Source organism: Heloderma suspectum, chromosome 1 (assembly GCF_057233095.1).
Source record: "Heloderma suspectum isolate Gila_16-S chromosome 1, 16-S_ref, whole genome shotgun sequence".
Classification (NCBI taxonomy): Eukaryota; Metazoa; Chordata; class Lepidosauria; order Squamata; family Helodermatidae; genus Heloderma; species Heloderma suspectum.
The window spans coordinates 165175869-165188567 of record NC_139458.1 but is presented as its reverse complement, the minus strand read 5'-3'; the positions used below and the strand labels follow the sequence as shown (position 1 = coordinate 165188567).

Here is a 12699-nt window from a genome sequence, read left to right as displayed (position 1 = left end):
CGGCAAAGAGCAGGGACGCAAATGGCAGCCACTACGCCGTTTGTGCCACTGCTCTTTCCATGATAGGCTACGTATTTATATAGCCTATCACGGTAAAGGCAGCCACGCAAATGGTGGCCACTACTCCATTTGCGTGGCTGCCTTTACCGTGATAGGCTACATAAATACTTACGTTTGCATGCCTGTTCTTTGCCATGAAAGCTACGTAAATACTTACATAGCTTATCACGGCAGCCTAGCAGGACGCAAATGGCGGCTGTGGATGGCCCTGGCTGGCGGCTCCATGGAGCCACCGCGTAGCGGAGCCGGCCAGGGAGGATTCCAGGGGGAGGGAGGGAGGGCCTCCCCCCCCACCGCGAATCACATCTGCGAAAAGGTAAGTGACTTTCGCACATCCCTAATCAGACTGGCAGGGGGTGATCAACCAATGTGACAGACTTCCCTTCCTCCAATGCGAGAAGCTCCCCCCAATGTGGAGAAACCACATTGTAGGTTATGGTTTCCTGTGATTTCTTCCTTTTGGTCCTCCCCTCCCCCACTTCCACCACTGCTGGGAACACATGTGTTTCCTCCCCCACTCCTGCTGGTGTGATGAAAGCTAGCTGTGGTCAAAATTAGGGATGGGGGAGAATTTCTCCCCAAAACTTCGGGGGGCCGAGTGCCAACGTGTTCGGCCCCCTGAAGTAGTTTCGGGGAGAAATTCTCCGCACCCCCCCGCCCCCCGCACCGCCCCCCCGGGATGGGACTTACCTTTCCTGAATGTCCCTCCCGGCGGCGGGTCCCGGCGGCGGTTCGTCAGGTCTTCGACAGGGGCAGAGGCGGCAGCCGGTCTTTCAACCGGCTGCCGCTGCGGCCGCCATTCCAATAAAAGTAAAAAAAAACAAAAAACGCCCCCGTGATAGGCTACGTGACGATTAACGTAGCCTATCACGACTAGATTTGCAAAGTCAGCCATGATAGGCTACGTAAATCGTCACGTAGCCAATCACGGGTGTCTTTAAAAAAAAAAAAAAGCGCGTACGGCTAATGGCGGCCCCCATAGGGAGCCGCCATTCACGTTCCTTATTTGGTCACTGTAGTCTACGTGAAGATTACGTAGACTACGGCGAAAATAAGGGCAATGCTATTTGCGTTGCCCTTATTTTCACCGTAGTCTACGTAAAGATTTACGTAGACTACAGCGACCAAATAAGGAACGCGAATGGTGGCTCCCTATGCAGGCCGCCATTTGCGTACGCATTTTTTTTTTTAAGTCACCCGTGATAGGCTACGTGACGATTAACGTAGCCTATCACGGCTGACTTTGCAGATCTAGCCATGATAGGCTACGTTAATCATCACGTAGCCTATCACGGGGGCGTTTGTTTGTTTTTTTAACTTTTTATTTCGCGGCCGGGCGAGGCAAGGTGCCTCCTCCCCATCCTGAATTTCGGCCAGGTGAGGCGGGAAGCCTCCCCCCCAGCCTGAATTTCGGCCGGGTGAGGCGAGAAGCCTCCCCCCCGGCCTGAACTTCGGGGGGAGCAGCGAAGCGCCTCCCCCCCACTGTGAACAAGCTGCGAGACCAGGTAAGTGGCTTTCATGCACCCCTAGTCAAAATTCCCATGAATTAACTGCAACACACTGCTCCTTTCCAGTAACTTGCAGATGCGGTTGCAATATTCCCAACAAGTTCCCCCCATTTTGTCTTATTTTTTTAAAAAATTAGTATGTTTCCAGACAACAGAAAAATGGATCTACATTTTACATTGAAGCAAGTCCCATTGATTTAATGGTAATTTAATTCTAATACAGTGTTTTCAGGACAGTAGCCATCTACAGTTTTACAGCACAATCCTATACATGTCTATTCAGATATATATCCCACTGAATTCAATGGCACTTACTCCCAGGTAAGTATGTATAGGATTGCAGCCTTAAGGAATTACACTGCAAATGATACAACATGTATATGGCATAGTCTGAACACTCTAGAACTAAAGTGCAGTTTATACCATCTCTTAGCTCCTCACATTGTTTTATTTCAGAGCAAAAGTATCGAAGTGGCCATATTTATAATCACCCTTAAGAAGGGGCATTTATAGCTGAAAGGCATCCCTGAAGTTTGGCAATATTCCAGGAAAACTGCACTTTCTTAATGCTGCTTTCTAGTGTCATTAAATTAAAAAACACACACCTCCCAACACCTGTGTAAGGTGCTTAAAATGTCATTACCTCCTGTAATTAAAAGGAGAATTCAATTATCATGGGTAACAAATCAGGCTGGCTTGCAATTCGTGTATGCTGACCATGGTGGTTGTTTAAAATATATCTATCTATCCATCTATCTATCACCAATGAACACACAGGTAGAGAGATGTTATACAGAGCTTGTGTAATACCCAAGGGAGCAACTGCAAAATAAAAGGTAACGAGGAGCAATGAGGACAAATTAGTTTCACTATGGTAATGACAGTTTAAGAGCTTTCTGGGTGTTAGTTTCTGTCCCAGAGTTTCCTGGAATGTCCAGGAAAAGGAGGCATTATTATTATAGGCAAAAGAAATCAGCTATTAAACCTATCACTCTAAGAAAAGGATGAAAATGCAAAACTGCTTTACCTCAGATTATTTAGTTTTGATATCTACATTTGTGGAGAAAACCCTCCCCAGTTTGGTATGCAAATATGGCCATCCATTTACTATTCCTCCATTAAGCTTTTTCTACCCAGCAGCTAAAGTGAATGTTCATATCTTTGAACTGTAGCCAAACTGGGTCCCCTGTAGCCATTTATAACAGTGGTTATACGTGTTACACTATGCTTTAAAAAATATTGTCAACTATTTTGCATTTTATTCTTCTGAACTTGGACTGCATTCTGTTCTTGTATTGCAGCTGCAATTAGAGGACATTAATTCAAAATAACTGCATTAAATAATTCCATAGGATTCAGCTAGCACTGCAGAAAGAGAAACACTTTGGATGGCAGGTGTTGCATGTAACGGACTGCAGCGGGAATCGAAAAATGATTGTTTTCTCTCCTCTTGAGAGGGGATTTAAAAGCAAAATTTAGAATGAGAGCCATGTATTGTTAAAAGGGCCAAATACAGATTTGCCCCTCCAGTGACTAAAGAGGGCTGCCTGGGTTGTTGATATTTAGGCTGCCTTTACATTAAAGAAGAAATCCACAGTCCTACTGTTGTGGAGCCTTCCCGCGTTTAGAGCAGGGTCCCAGACGGCGACCACGTGATTGCCAAGAGGGGAAGTTTTTAATTTTCGAGGTTCCATAGAACTCAGTGAAACAGAACTATTTAATGGCTGTTTTAATAGTGCAACAAAGTGATGTATTTTAATTCATTATTTCTGGATGTAATAACTGAGAAATACCTCTGGATGGGCCCTGGATGTTGACGATGCCATGAAAAGGACCCGCAAATGTCCATGAGAGAGCAATCTCAATAGCAGGATAAAACCTCTGTGTGAAGAAGCCCCTAGGCAGCAAAACCAAGTTGGTGGTTTCATAAAATTGTAGAGCTACAATTCTACCCTGTAATGGAAGAAATCACCCCCCCCCCCAAAGACAGATTCTTAAAATCAAGGATCCAACAATGGTGATTATGTGTGCACTACTGCTTTTAAGAATGTATACAGCACTGGTGATATACAGAATGCAGAGACAACTTAAAACCACTTTGTTCAACTCTGTGCTGGATCTGGATTGTGGCCAAAACCTTTATCAGACATAAACAGAGAAAACCAGTAGGACCAGCGATGTTGCAATGTGTCCTCATCCCCTAACGGGCGGACTCCTGTTCAGGGTTCAGCCAGCTATGACCTCTTCTATAGTACTATATACTGAAAGGGGCCCATGCAAGTCAATGCCCCACCCATTTCCCCATTTTTCTTTTCCAGCTGACACTCATTCAATGGCTTCAGGAGGGCACTGAGCATGCTCAGTCTTCATTTGAGTATTTTGCCCCCTTTTGGCTTTGAAATAAATATTTTGTACATATGCTTATCTTGGGGTTCACCTGAGCATGCCGATACATCTTTGTTCGCGTCAGTGGCCCTGTTTTGGCTCCATTCCTTTTGGAGGAATGACTTAAGCTCATTGAAATCCTATTATATTTCCTATTGTGCCTAATAGTTCAGAGCAGTCAGAAGGAACTATACATACTTTATTATGTCAATAGGAAGGCGGATCTAGAAAAGCAGTCATTACAAATCAGAATCCTGAAAGAGGCAATCTGTTTAGACATTTGCTTCAGTCAATGAGCTTATAGACACTTAGTTCATAGCTGCTACAAACAACACAGAGCTATGTCACATTTAAAACCCTGAAGTTCTCATATTATTTACATGATACCTTTACGTAAGCCGCCTTGAGTGCCATTTCCTTGCTGGGAATGCTGGGTACAAATCGAATAAACATATGAGCAAAATGGCCTCAGACCGTCCACAACGCTAACTGCATTTTATCCTGAAAGCACCATATGTCACTGGGTTTCACAACAAGCAAGGGTGTGTTTACACAGATCACAGTAATAAATGAAAAGGGGTATTGTTTATGGGCCCAGATCACTCTATAACATTATTTTCTTGTCTCTGTTTTTGAAAGCAGTGGCAGCCACTGGGCAAAAGCGCCAGTCGCTGCAGTGTGGCGACAGAGGGGGAAAGGGGCTTTTATGCTCTTACCTTCACACTTTTGGGGTGGGGGTGCCAACAGCATGCAGCTGAACAGTTGCTGCTGACTGTTTACCACCCCTGTGGACAGATGCAACCTGTATCCACACCAAGGTGAGCATCCAGTCAGCAACCGTCATGTAATTGCGTGATGCTGACTTGGCACCCCACCGTTCCACTGCCAGTTCCCAGCAAGGAAAGGGAAGAGCTCCCTCTAACCATGCCATGGTGGCCTGCGGTTTCATCTACTGAATTGCCTCAGCGGCTGCCAGCCTGCCACTGCTTATGTGCAAATGTGACTGTCCTTGTAAGCAAAGTAAAATGATGTCAAGTAAATGTTATCCCTCCCTTTTGAGGGAGGCGTCTTTCCATGATTATCTTGTAAAACCCCAATGTTGATACAAAAATGTTTGGTTAAAGCAGTGGAGGGGGGGACACACAGATCGTGTCCTAGTAGCTTTATGCAAACAGAATGACATTTAATTTTAGTCAATGTACATGGAGATCATGTGGCAAAAGCAGCCAATGCACTGCTGCAAATGTATTTAAACAGCAGAACTGCACCGAAAAGCCGATGTAAGTCTGTTATCTCCAATGCATGTTTTGTGATCCTGTGATGGGAATGAATAACACGTCTAGCAATGTGAAACATGTTTCCAGGTTTAAAATGCACATTTTAAATAAAAAGATCGGAAGAGTTAATAAGATGGGGAGAGGCCTGCTCACCACAATTTTGAAATGAAATAAATAAAAATTTTAGCGTACGTTTTTTGAGCGCAGGTGAAATAAATGTGAACATTTTGAAAAACAAAGGACAGCGTCAATAAATCTATTGTTTTAGCTTCCATTTCTTTTCATCCGAAGCACAAACGTGGCTGGATTGCAGCAGGTCTATTAGCTTGATAACTACAAAAGTCAATAGAAATTAAATTTAGAAAGGATATCAAATCTTTATCACGAGGGACCTCAGAGTTTGCAAGGATCCAACAATACAATCTATATTGTACCTCCGAAAATCAAATAAGGGAGATTAGTCCTTTTGGTGATTTGTTTATTTGCTTTAATGCAAAGCAGTGAAAATAATTCTGTGAAACAAGCAGTTGGATTTCTTTTTAAGCATCTAGGATTAACTAACACATGGGTTCATAGAAAAGCATGCTCTGGTTTTAAGGGCAAAGCCATTACATTAAAATGCTATATGCAGCCATGAAAAAGTTTCAGACCAAATAGATTTAAATAATTATAAAAGGAAATCCTTCTCCCCCACCACTGTAGTTCAAAATTGTCCTCTTAAAACACAAATACACTGCCCACAATTTCAAAGCAACAACACACACATTAGAAATAAATATTGGTTTATAAGTAACCAGGTCATGTGTTTTAAATTATTCACAGCAAGCCATTTGTCCCATATCAGTTCCGTATATAATCCCTGTATGTAAACAAACTGTGCTGAAGTAGCTTGAAGAGATAGGAACTAAGCATGGCTGCTTCCGAGTAGGGATGTACGAAAGTAATTTACCTTTTCGCGGATGTGGTTTGCGGTGGGGGGAGGCGCTCCGTCCCTCCCCCCAGAATCCTCGATGGGGGGGGAGGCGATCTGGTCCTCCCCCCCGGAATTGCCCTGCCGGCTCCGCTCTGCGGTGGCTTAGTGGAGCAGCCGGCCAGGGCTGTCCGCAGCCGGAGTACCAGCCGCAGACGGGGTGCTGCGGACGCAAATGGCCGCCGCTGTAGCAGCCACCATTTGCATCCAGCCAGGCTGCTGTGATGGGCTACGTAAGTATTTACGTAGCCTATCATGGCAGGCCAAAAAAACACCACACCAGCGTAGGCAAATGGCGGCGGCTATGGTGGCCGCCATTTGGGTTCCATATTTTTCACCGTTTTAGCTTACGTAAATATTTACATAGGCTATTACAGCGAAAAAAAGGGGAACGCAAATAGCATAGTGGGCGCTATTTGCATTCATTTTTTTTCACCATAATAGCTTATGTAAATATTTACGTAGGCTAAAACAGCGAAAAAAAGGGAACGCAAATGGCAGCCGCTGTAGCTGCCGCCATTTGCATATGCTGTTGGGTTTTTTTGCTTGCCGTGATAGGCTACGTAAATACTTACGTAGCCTATCACAGCAAATAGCAGGACTCATTCATATGGCAGCCGCGCCAGCCGGTCGAAAGACCCATCGCTGCTGCTGTCACCGCCGCCACCGCCACCAGAACATCCGCCCCAGGTAAGCTTCATCCCGGGGGGGATTCCGCGGGGTGGTGGGGGGTGGGAGGCTGTTCCGCCACGGGTTTTGGGGGGCCGAATGCCAGTGCATTCGGCCTCACTGAAATCTGTGGTGGAATTCTCTGCCATCCCTACTTCCGAGTAGGGATGTATGAAAGTCACTTACCTGGTCTCGCAGCTTGCTTCGTGGTGGGGGGGAGGTGCTTTGCTTCTCCCCCCAAAGTTCAGGCCGGGGGGGAGGCTTCCCGCCTCACCCGGCCGAAATTCAGGCCGGGGGGGGAGGCTTCCCGCCTCGCCCGGCCAAAATTCAGGCCGGGGAGAAGCGCCCCGTCTCCCCGGCCGCGAACTTCAACAGAAAAGTAAAAAAAAAAAACGCCCCGTGATAGGCTACATGACGATTTACGTAGCCTATCACGGCTAGATCTGCAAAGTCAGCCGTGATAGGCTACGTTAATCGTCATGTAGCCTATCACAGGTGACTTAAAAAAAAAAAAGCACGTACGCAAATGGCGGCCCCCATAGGGAGCCGCCATTCGCGTTCCTTATTTGGTCGCTGTAGTCTACGTAAAGATTTACGTAGACTACAGCGACCAAATAAGGAACGCAAATGGTGGCTCCCTATGGGGGCCACCATTAGCTGTACGTGCTTTTCTTTTCTTTTTAAGTCACCCGTGATAGGCTACGTGACGATTTACGTAGCCTATCATGGCTGACTTTGCAAATCTAGCTGTGATAGGCTACGTTAATCGTCACGTAGCCTATCACGGGGGCGTTTTTTTTTTTTTTACTTTTCTTGGAATGGCGGCTGCCGCCCCCGCCCCTGTCGAAGCCCTGCCAAACCGCTGCTGCGACCTGCCACCGGGAGTGACATTCGGGAAAGGTAAGTCCCATCCCGGGGGGGGGGTGCGGGGGTGGGGGGGTGCGGAGAATTTCTCCCCGAAACTACTTTGGGGGGCCGAATACATTGGCACTCGGCCCCCCGAAGTTTCGGCGAGAAATTCTCTGACACCCCTACTTCTGAGCAGTGAGCTTCTCCCACTGGTTCATAGACCAGCAGTAATCCCTGTGCATGTTTTCATTACAGCATCTTACTGTGTTGTATTCAGGCATAGTGTGTTAACTGTATCCATTTAAAATACACCCTAGCTTCCAGAAGCTCCCCTCCATCTCTTACCTTGGTCCATTGTAGGTTTCTCTTTTACAAGCTAGTTAGGGAACTGTATATAACCCTGTTTAATTATCCTGCTACATTACCAATACCTGTACGGAGCCCGGGTGAGTCATCAAGGTTCATGAGACAACACAGATATCCTGTTAAGCAGAGCATTCAGGTTCAGAGCTCTCCATGCCAGAGCAGCAATAACCATTGCAGCTGCAGCTTTGATGCCAGCAAAAACTTCCTACACAGTACAGGAATAATAGAGGGCTCAGGTGACCCACTCCTATGCATTGAAATTATGTGTGTGGGGGGCATTATGAGGCTGCATGGGTTAGTCTGGGGACCGCAGCCCACCAACTGTGCAGTTGGCTGGTGTGTGAGGGGCATTATGGATGTATCAATATACAACCTTGGGGCTCCTCCGTGTGAGAGGGGACCCTGATTGGGCCAGGTAACCCCTTATGTGGAGGAGCTCTATTCTGTTCATTGGTATGTGCATAGAGTCCTTTCACATGCCATCCAAAAGTGCGGAGATGGGAATAGCTCAGGCGGGAATGGTCCAGCCTTTCAATGTGTGTGTCTGTGTGGGACTGGGGGGTGGGGTGGGGAAATTTGGCTGTACTCCTATATGTACACAGTGATGTGTCATTCAGTTACAATGGTATATTCAGGATTAAACCTGCAAGAACTCTGAAGAGCAGTGGTTCTCAGAAACCCTTCATGGAATCCATTCTCAGGAGCTGCTCAATAAGATCTGCTATCTTTCCCTGTATCAGGAGTGCCCTAGCGGCCTCTTTCAGTACACTCCAATAGCCAACTCAAGACACAGATGAAATAATTCTTTTCAAGGCTTTAATCCTTTTACAATTTAATGACTCTTTCAGATGCTAATCACCAGCGACTAAGCAATGAACAGCAGAGTAGCCTATGCTCCGGGTAGGCAGTTGGTCCCCATTTGAAGGAGAATCACTTGAAGACCCTGAACTTATGGGCTAGGGAGAGATGCTCCCTCTTTTCCTTGGTTCCACGGGACGTGACTGTTGCTTGCGTGCCAAACGGGCGCTACACCCCCTTTCCGCGCCCTCCATCGCTCGCCGCTCCCTGCATCTGCATCGAGCGTCTAGCAAGTCTCCCTCCTGCACTTTCTCACTGCCAGGGTCGCTATCTATCTCAGGAATGCTGGCAGGAGGAATCTCTGCCAGCTGCTGTGCCTGTGAGGGATGAGCTGGCTCCTCTCCCATGGATTGCTGATCCTCCTCAGAATTAGAACTGCTCTGGGGTTCTATCAGCTCAGTTTCCACCCTGACACCCTGAAAACAACTGCTGTAAAAGTGGTAAAGGAGCAGCAGGATGGAACTGATGTTTCATATAGCAAAGCCATTTAAGACAACACAAGGAAGAAGATACCTAGAACAGCAGCTAAGTTCTGAATTTAATACTCCAACTCTTAATTTCCTTAATAGTACATAGTATGATACAGATGTGGCAAATGTAATCTGAACCGCACGGATAAAAATAAGACAGCCCAGATGAAATTTCAGTTCAAGGATTTTGATGCACTACCTGTAGCAGGGTGGGTTTATTATGGGCAACAGGAAACATAAATAGAGTGCAAAGTACCAGTTAGAGACACTAAATGGGATCAATTTACCAAATAGAAAGTTGTTTTTCAAGGCTTAAATGGCTTGCCAAGACAGCATATTATCATGATGAATTTTCACATGTAACCTCTGATTTGTGTACTGTGGAAAATTTCTTCAGCATTTAAAAATAACGAATGACATGATACCAACTTGGCTACCACAGTGGTGTTAAAAGCAGAAGAACACAGTGAATGAGCTGAACCAGTAGTAGCAGGTAGCAAACTTGGAGAGGGCCAGGTAAGAATACCTGCTTATGAACCAAGATACAGAACAGCAATTTTCCGTCATCAACTGCAGAATAAAAAGAATGGAGTCAAATGCACAACAACAACAAAAACAACAACCCACAGTTGTTTGTAAAGGGGAGATTTCAGCCTCCAAGGTACTTGTCCAAGGTACCAGCCTTTCTGGATCTAAGTGAGGGAGACAGAGAACCCCAGTCGGACCAAAGCCAGGGTCCATACAGCTGAAAAGTATCCCTGGACTTTGAAGGCAGGGAGTCGAAACAAGGCAAAAGCTCAGTGAAGCTGATGATGATCTGTCTCTGGCCCCTGTTAGTAATTGTGGTATTAGAGTGCACAATCCAGGGCTTCAAAATGCTGCTAGGAAAGAAAGGAAAATAGGTCTGTGACAGCAGGTAGATGTGGGGCCCCTAGAGGAGAACCAAACTGGTGCCACTGGTCTGTCCCTGAAGCACCAGCTGCCTCTGCAAACCAACATCTTCTGCCCTTAGCTGATATTTGTTGGGAGCAGCATCTGCTGAATTGAGACCCCCAAACTCATCTGAAATGTATTCTGTGACAATGCAGGCATACCGTCAAGGTTTACATCCAAGACTGCTGAGTTATGAACTGCTTTGAGCTCTTAGGAGGAACAGCACAATGTGAATATGAAAGGCTGGACCACATCCACAGCAGGCACAGAACTCCAAAAGACATAATAGAAGTTCTTATTGTTGTCTCCTCTCACCATGCTGTGCATATTCCTCTACCAGGAGTTATGTGACTGAGCAGAGAGATATGGGGAACACACACAGGGCTGCCATTTCCTGATGGGCCTGGTACAGTTTCAGTGTATGTTCCAGGGGAAAGGATAGGACAGGAAACAGGGCTCTGTTATGCCATATAGCAGGGGTAGGCAACCTGGCACCATCCAGATATTTTGGGCTACGACTCCCATTGGCCCCAGGAAATGGTCAGGGATTGTAAAAATTGTAGTCTTAAAACATCTCGATGGCACAAGGTTACCTACACCTGACATATCACTCCATTCATAGCCACAGCAACTTCTGTGGATGACAACTTCTTCTTCCTCTTCATCCTCTTCTTCTTCTTCATTACTATTATTTGAACATTTCTAATAGTATTTCTTAAGTGCTTTTCTGCTATCTCTGCTGCCATGCCAATGGCAATGTGCATAATAAAGAAAAGGCCACATTTTTCCTTGTATACTGCTTTTTACACTTTAATAATTATTTGTCTTTTTAACGTGATTATACAAATTAATGTGTCAACTACATCCTGCACTTTGTCATTAAAGATGACGTGAAAGTTGAGGAACATCAAATGTATATATCTTCAGTTCATAAAAAATCCCATCAGCTGACTAAGATGAAGCACTCTTCCCGGGACAACTGGAAAGTGTGAGGCGAAACAGTGGATTTATATGAAAGATAGAAAGACTAACAACAGAGTATTAAAATATATTTTAAGCTAAATGTTTCGGTTTCTGCCCTCATCAGTAGCTGTGTTGTTAACAGATAACAACACAGCTATTGATGAAGGTGGAAGCTGAAACGTTTAGCTTAAAATATATTTTTTAATACAATGTTGTTAGTCTTCCTTATACATTTCACCTTAAGACTGATGGCATCCACAGTGGATCCAGCACCTCCTTGTTGATTTGCTGTTGGGCCGCTTTACACCAACACACCTCTCTCTCTCTCTCTCTCTCTCTCTCTCTCTCTCCATATATATATATATATACACACACATACGGCAATGTAGAAATTAGAACATTTACTTAAATACTACAGCATATATGCTGATAATATATTACACTACAAGTTGAGTAATAGTTTGTTTTCCTCTCCTGCTTGCCATGCCACTGTTCATTGCAGTTTAAATGGCACCTCCAGGGCAGACCAGAGACAGTGGAGTACAGGACTCCTATCCCTGTAATAACTGCGTAGATGAGGGAATTTTAATAGATGCAGTTTCTATGCATAAGGAGAGAAGCTACAGCAGTGAAATTCCTTCTTCTACATCATTATTAAAAGCTGCAGGAGTCCTATCCTCTCTTGGCACTGTCACCCTAAGCATCTATAGTTTATTTTTTTTATTTTTTTAGGCAAGTAGTGTTCCTGCAGGTTTCTCTGGTCATTGTCACGTTCTCCAGCCTTGACCCAGCCTGGCTCCAAAGAGGACTCAGAGGCAGAGAAGACTCCATCCATTAACCCAATTCCTGCTATGCCAGGCCCATCCAGGCCAGAGGATATGCCTCTCCCTGACTTTTCAGATGCAGAGGAGACTTTCCCATTATAGCCTTTACCACCCCCAACCTGTAGTAGCCAAGGACTACAAATCAGGCAGTAACCCTTTAAGAAACAAACTGCTTCTCTGAGGAGGTGGAGCTAACTGCAGATCTTGAGCTGCTGGCCTTTATAAGGTTTCAGAAGGGCTTTGTCTGTTGTTGAGTTGATAGTTCACCTTGAGTCTCAGTTAACTTGAAGCTGGCCAAGGTCCTAAAAGACCCTGCCTGGTCTAATGTTGTCTTGCTATTTAGCACACCAAACATGACTTGATGCCATGGGACTTGACCTGATGTGATGGGACTTGACCCCACTTGACCTGACTTCATTGGATGTGACCTGACTTGCCCAGATGGGGGTCCTGCGTTGACCTTCCTTTTTTGTATGTGCTTTGCTGGTTTCAGCACCTCTGAGCATCTCTTGCAACAACAGCATCTATGTCACAGCATCAAGGTGTTTAATGTCTGCCATGGGGAGT

The 12699-nt window shown here is 45.4% G+C and overlaps 1 protein-coding gene across 1 annotated transcript in view; it reads left to right on the top strand.

The window, feature by feature from the left end:
• LOC146358384 (von Willebrand factor D and EGF domain-containing protein-like) overlaps positions 1-12699 on the top strand; it is a 431792-nt gene that overhangs the window by 169504 nt on the left and 249589 nt on the right. The gene's annotated exons all lie outside the window — the stretch shown is intronic.